Source organism: Carlito syrichta, unplaced genomic scaffold (assembly GCF_000164805.1).
Source record: "Carlito syrichta isolate Samal-C Ts95f unplaced genomic scaffold, Tarsius_syrichta-2.0.1 Scaffold28736, whole genome shotgun sequence".
Classification (NCBI taxonomy): Eukaryota; Metazoa; Chordata; class Mammalia; order Primates; family Tarsiidae; genus Carlito; species Carlito syrichta.
Genome location: NW_006972832.1, coordinates 4,133 through 10,986, shown reverse-complemented (window position 1 = coordinate 10,986; position 6,854 = coordinate 4,133). Strand labels below are relative to the sequence as shown.

Here is a 6,854-nt window from a genome sequence, read left to right as displayed (position 1 = left end):
GACAGAGAAGTAGAATGGAATCAGAGCAAAATGTGGAAACACCACTAACTGTGGACTCCTGAGGCTTTACTGAAATCACCAGGTCTAGGAGTCTTCTAGTGGAATCTTTAGGGTTTTCTAGATTTAGAATCACATTGTCTGCCAAGAGCAATAGCTTGATGTCCTCTTTTCCTATCTGGATATGTTTTTCTTCTTTCTTTAGCTTGATTGTTCCGGCTAAGACTCCCTCATGACAAAACAACTAACCCAAATGGAGACAGGGAAAGAAGAAAAAAGGAAGAAATGGGGCAAAGAAAACAAAGAAGGAACAAAATGGCAGATGTGAATCCAACCACATTAAATAGGAGTGGTCAGAATGCCTTAGTTAAAAGAGATGGCAGTACTGGATGAGAAAGTAGAACCCGACAACATGCTGTCTGCAAGAAACCTAATTAAGTAAAGATATAGACCATCAAAAGCAAAAGATGCATAAAGATGTACTGTAAAAACAAATTTTTAAAAATCTGAAGCGGTTAAATCAATACGACAAAAAAGGCATGAGGACAAGGAGCAGTTACCATGAATAGACGGAAACAGGATGTGATGAAGGGCCCGACCACCAAGAAAACAGAGGACTCCTCAATGTGTGTGCTTAACAATCCACCTTTGAAATACAGGAAGCAAAACAGACAGCACTGAAAGGAGAAACCTACAGCTCACAATCACAATCAGGAGTTTCACACTCCTCTCCAGGATATGAACAACATCATCAACCATCTTGACTTAGCTGACACTTACAAAACACTCCCTGCAAAAAGTGGTACATTCTTTTCAAGCACAAATGGAACATTTGCCAAGATAGAACACGTTACAAATCTCAACAAATTAAGATGACTGAAATCATACAAAGTATCCTCTCTAAACACAATGAAGTTTAGCTAGAAATCACAAAAGAGCCTTTCTGAGGAGCTAGCAAGATGGTGGAAGTGGAGCAGAAGGAGAAGAGGACCTTCCACAAGGTCACCTACCACAGTGTGGACCTGGACCAGCTGCTGGACATGTCCTATGAGCAGCTGATGCATGCAGCAGCAGTGGCAGCTGAAGTGAGGCCTGCAGTGGAAGCAGCACTCACTGTGTAAGTGGCTGCATAAGGCCAAGAAGAAGTGCCCCCCAATGGAGAAGCCCGAGGTAGTGAAGACGCACCTGAGTGACATGATCATCCTGCCGGAGATGGCGGGCAGCATGGTGGGCATGTGCAATGGCAAGACCTTCAACCAGGTGGAGATCAAGCCTGAGATAATTGGCCACTACCTAGACAAGTTCTCCATCATTTACAAGCCTGTGAAGCATGGCCAGTCTGGCATTGGTGCCACCCACTCCTCCCACTTCATCCCACTCAAGTAGTCACTGCCAATAAAGACATGTGTGTTGAGTCAAAAAAAAAAAAAGAAATCATAAAAGAAAGATAACTGAATAGCCTTCAACTATCTTGAAATTAAATTCTCATTTATCAACAACTCTTGGATCAAAGAAATCACAAGGGAAGTTCGAAAACATTTTGAATGAAATAAAACATAGGTAGTGCTTAAAGAGAACTATGTCAGGGTAAGGTCTCAAGTAAATGATCCAGGTTTTCACCTTGAGAAACTAAAAGAAATAAAAGAGCAAATTGGACCCAAAGCAAAATAATAATAATAATAATAATAATAATAAAGTGCAGAAGGCAATTAAACCGATATCATAGAAACACTAGAGAAAGACCATAAAATCACATGCTGGTTCTTTGAAGAGAGCAGTAAGAGTGATAAAACTAATTTAATCAGACTAATCTAGAAAATAAAAAAAAAATACAAAGAAATAATATAAAAAATTGAAACATCACTTCAGATTACATAGATGTCACAAAGAAATAATATCAAAAATGGGAACATCACTTCAGATTACAAAGATGTCACAAGTATAATATGGTAATACTGTAAACAACTTTATGCTGATAAATTTGGAAGTGTAACTGACATAAACAAATTCCTTGAAAGACACAAACTGCCAACGCTCACCCAAGAAAAAATAACCTGTGTCCATTTAAAAAATTAAATTCATAGTTAGAAATCTTCCCATAAAGAGATTCACTGGTGAATTCTACCAAACAATTAAAAGAGAAATAATACCAACTATACCAAACTCTTCTAGAAAATAAAGGAGGAGGAGGTCAGGTAGCTCATGTCTGTAATCCCAGCACTTTGAGAGGCTGAGAAGTGAGGATTGCCTAAGCCCACGAGCTCGAGACCAGCCTGGGCAACAAGGTGAGACCTTATCTCTACAATAAATTTAAAAAATTAGCTAGGCGTGGTGGTGCATGCCTGTAGTCCCGCTTGGGAGTCCTACTTGGGAGGCTGAGGCGGAAGGATCGCCTGGCCCAGGAGGTGAGGATGCAGTGGACAAGATCATTGTGATCGTGCCACTGCACTCCAGACTGGGTGACAGAGTGAGACCCTGACTAAAAACAAATAAATAAACAAAATAAAGGAGAAAATGTTTCCCCACCCACTCCACTAGATCTGGTAAGAAAACAGGAAAAAACCATCCCAAGAAAAGCAAACTACAGGCTAGCATTTCCTATGGGCATATATGTGAAGAGTCTTAATAGAACCTTGGAAATGGAACCTAAATGTAATGAGGAGACTAAACAGGTTTCCTCGGTGTATGAGGAATGCAAAGTTGACTCATCATTTGAAAATCAACTGATGTAATTTACCACAGAAACAGATGGAAAAAGGAAAGAAGTAAAGAGATGTACAGAAAACATTTGGCAAAATTCCACACCCACTCATGTTTTGAACCCCCAGCAATCAGGAATGGAAATTCTCTCAACCTGAAAGCAATCTACAAATAGCTTACACTTAATGATAAAGACCGAATGCTCCCCCTGAGATGAAGGCCATGGCAACAATGCCTGCCTCTACCACTTACATTCATCATTATACCAGAGGTCTTAGTGCAATAAGGCAAGAAAGTAATACAAAAGCCACAGAGACTGAAAAGAAAAAAAACCAAAAACTATCAGTTCATGCTAAAATTTGTATGTCTCTCAGCAACCTTATATTTAATTGTCTTTTAGGAGACACATTACAAATTTAATAACCTGAAAATGCATTTTGAACAAGAAATATAAAATAAAAACTTGCATTAAAAAATGCTAAGATATATTTATAACCTAAAACAATCTTAACATTTATGGACCTTAAATTTGCTAGAATGTTAAGGACCTTTTTGTTTAAATATCATACTCAAAATATTAAAAGTAAAAACCATCTAGACTGAGCAGCCATTCATACATTCTTACCAAAATTTTACATATGTAAGAGTTACACCAGACCAAAAAATTAAGCCTATTACTTTTGCTTTTAAATCCACCAACCAACCCAAACACAGCGCTACAGGACTGAGTATCCCTTATCCAAAATGCTTGGGAACAGAAGTGCCTCAGATCTCCCAGTGTTCAGACTTGGAATATGACATTTGGCAGCCCCAACCTCTCAACCTGAAATCCGAACTCTGAAATGCTCCCATGAAGATTTCCTGCGAGTGTCATGGCACTTGAAAAGCTTCAAATTTGGGAGTGTTCTGGATTTTCGGTTGGGGATGCTCACCCTGTGTTTGCAGAGAATGGGACTCAGTGACTGCCAGCCAAAGGGCCATGATCAAGAGCAAGGTGGAGCAGAGCCCCTCACTTGCAGAAAGGGAAAGCACCTACAATCCATTCGCCACAACGAAGTCACACGTTTCTCACAGAAAATAGAACTAAATTCTCTTTCTCTAGCACAATTTTTTTAAAAAGCAGATTGAGAGGACAGAAAAGTTCCCACAGCGGTAGGGGACCCGAAGGGGTTGCCCCTTCTAGCACAAAATATTATCAGAGTAGAGGGCGAGTACATTAGGGAGCTGAAATGGAAGGTTATACAATGTGAGCCTCCATGGAAATGGAGGCGTATGTGTACTGTATTAAGTCATTTCCCTTTACTGGCCTAGGACCAGATCTTGCTGAACTTTCAGGACAGTTCTGAGGTCTCAGTCGGTGGGAGCATAGGTATGAGGTACAGTACTCTTAGATTCAGTTAACCTCTTGGCAATGACTCTTTGAATATCGTTAGCAGGGATTTCAGTGAACGTGCCCTAAAAAAAGGAGCAATCTGTCTGTTAAACCACAAGCAGAATGAGGGGGGAAAAACCCAGAAACCAAGAAACTTCATAAATAAAATTCATTCTCATTGACCTAATTTATTAATTCAAGATTAATACAAGAAAAGCACCATTAAAATTTTTAGTATACAGGGGAATATAAGAAATCTAAGGAGTTTTAGCTTTACAGGATATAACTATAGAAAAAAGGAACAAAATTCATGTTTCAATTGTGATGGGACATCTTATGCTACTATGTTAAGATGATTAAAAGGAAATTAATCATTAAGTAATGAATAATTCTTTTACGGATGTGTACATATATACATATGTATGTACACACAAAATATACAAACATACACACATACTATATACACGCTATATATACACGCATGCACACACACACACACACACACACACACAGTGAGACATATACATACCACCCGTAAGCAGCTTTTATTACAAATAACAATAAAGCTCAAATCAGCAATAAATCAATTGCAGATGTGTCTCAATTTACAATCGTCTCAATAATCCATCATAAGCTGAAAATACTGTTAACTGAAACGCATTCAGTATGTCTAATCTACTGAGCACACCGGCTTAGCCCAGCCTGCCGTCAAAGTGCTCAGAGCACTTCTCTTATTCCACGGCTGCAAAAGCTCCCGGTGACACAGTGTACTGCAGAGCACCAGCGGTCAGCCTCCGATCGAGTGAGAACTGCAGCTCTCCCCCGTACTGCAAGGGAAGGTCATCTGCTTCTACCAAACGTGTGTCACTCTCACATCATAGAGCTGAAAATCTGTAAGCGGAACCACCTTTGCAAGGACACATGGAACACTCACCAAGGCAGACCACACTACAAATATAAAACTCAACACATTTAGGAAGACCGAAATCATACAGTGTGTTCTGTAAACACAATGGAGTTAAACTAGAAATGATAAACAAAAGATACCTGGATAGTCTTCAAATATTTCAAAGTTAAATTCATACTTACAAATAGCTCATGGATCAATGAAATCGCAAGGGGAATGAAAAGGCTGGAGAACTTCTACACAATTCTTACAAAACAGCACATGGCAGAAAATGGTCATCCAAGATGCTGGACAATCTGCCAAATTATGTCTGTTCGGATGGGCAGTTAAAGAAAATCAAACGAGCATAATATTCCCTAGACTCCTTACAGAAAGCAGGAATGAGATCCTAAGACCCTCCAGCAATGTCCCTACGGCCACTGTGCCGGTGTGCTCCTCGAAGGAGCACGATGGCCCTTCAGTTATATCCAGGCCCCTCCTCAGCCTCACTCTGTCTTGGGATTTCATGACAATCACTTCAGGACTGTGGCAATAGCGCTTTTCAAATGTTACAGTGGAATACACTTCCCCATCAGAAATAGCATGTTTATTTACTTTTCTTCTTTTCATTTTTGAATTGCCCATTCGTTTTTAAATACAATTGAACATCTCATGCTGCTTCTGACAGAGGAAATAGCCAGAAAGGCACTTGGAAAGGGAGGCGGAAGCAGAATGGAGCCACTTGAAAACACAGAGGCGGTCCTACTGCACGCACCCCAGAAGGAAAGGGACATGCCACTCGGTTGTAAGGTACTTCAGCATGACATGGTGTGGTTGATAAACAGGCCACGTCCACAACAGGGACACACTTCAGTTAATAAAGCATGAAGAGCGTCATGATTGCGGCATACATGTATGTTGGCAGAGTTGTGGATCTTAAGGTAAGTTCAAGTCGATCAGAGTTTCAATGATCTATTTGGAAGTCAGTGTAGAAACAGATCTCGTTTCTGCTAGGAAGTCTGTATGGAGTTTGCTCTGTGTCACTTCTGCCATTGTTGAGATCACACTTCTCTTACCATGTTCTCTCTTTAGTGCAACTGCTTGAACGGATCAGTAAAACTGCTCACAAAATGTGTGAGAGTTGTTCCTATTTTCTCACTTGCTTAAATCTGGAAAGTAAAAATCGACTCAGAGGACATTACCATTGCATTGGGCTGTCCAGGAGTGAACACCAGGGGCATCACTGACTGGGGATAAGCGAGCCCCAGTGTGGCCTGCATGGGAGCTGGAGCAGGGGCAGGGGCTGCAGGGGCTGGTCGGGACTCTGGAATCTTGCTCGTCTGGTTCAGCTGGACCAGTCTGAGAGCATCCCTAGAGACAGGGGAAGAAGGAAGCCATGATTAGCACCCAGAGAGAGAAGAGCCTCCAGAAAAGCCAGGACAGTGTGGAGGGAAGAGACAGAAGTCAGGCTATGATTCCTGTCTCTTATCTGGTCTGCTGATTCCCATTATTTATTTATCCAATGTATAATATGTGTACATTTTCAAAAGCCTAATAATAATTAGAACTTTATCAAAGTTGGGTACAGGTAGTGATTGTGGAAAAGGAAATGAGTCTTTTTAAAAAAAAATTTATTTTGAAATTGTGGGGTACAATTCAGGGTTAGCTATACAAATGTTCATTGTGTAAGTACCCTTATTGATAAGGTGTGCTCCCCCTGCCCCAGGTGGATATCAACTACTATCAATCCCAGCCATCCCCCCTCCACAGTTTCCTGCTACTTTAAATCCCTTTCCTACAGTAATATGGTAGTTGTTCAAGGTCCACATATGAGTGAGAACATGTGATACTCATCTCTTTGTTTCTGTGCGAGATCACTCAGTATTATAAACTCTAATT

General features: G+C 40.5%; 1 pseudogene; it reads left to right on the top strand.

The window, feature by feature from the left end:
• The first annotated feature begins 956 nt into the window (after positions 1 to 956).
• Positions 957 to 1,383, top strand: LOC103271186 (annotated as a pseudogene).
• The last annotated feature ends 5,471 nt before the right edge of the window (positions 1,384 to 6,854 follow it).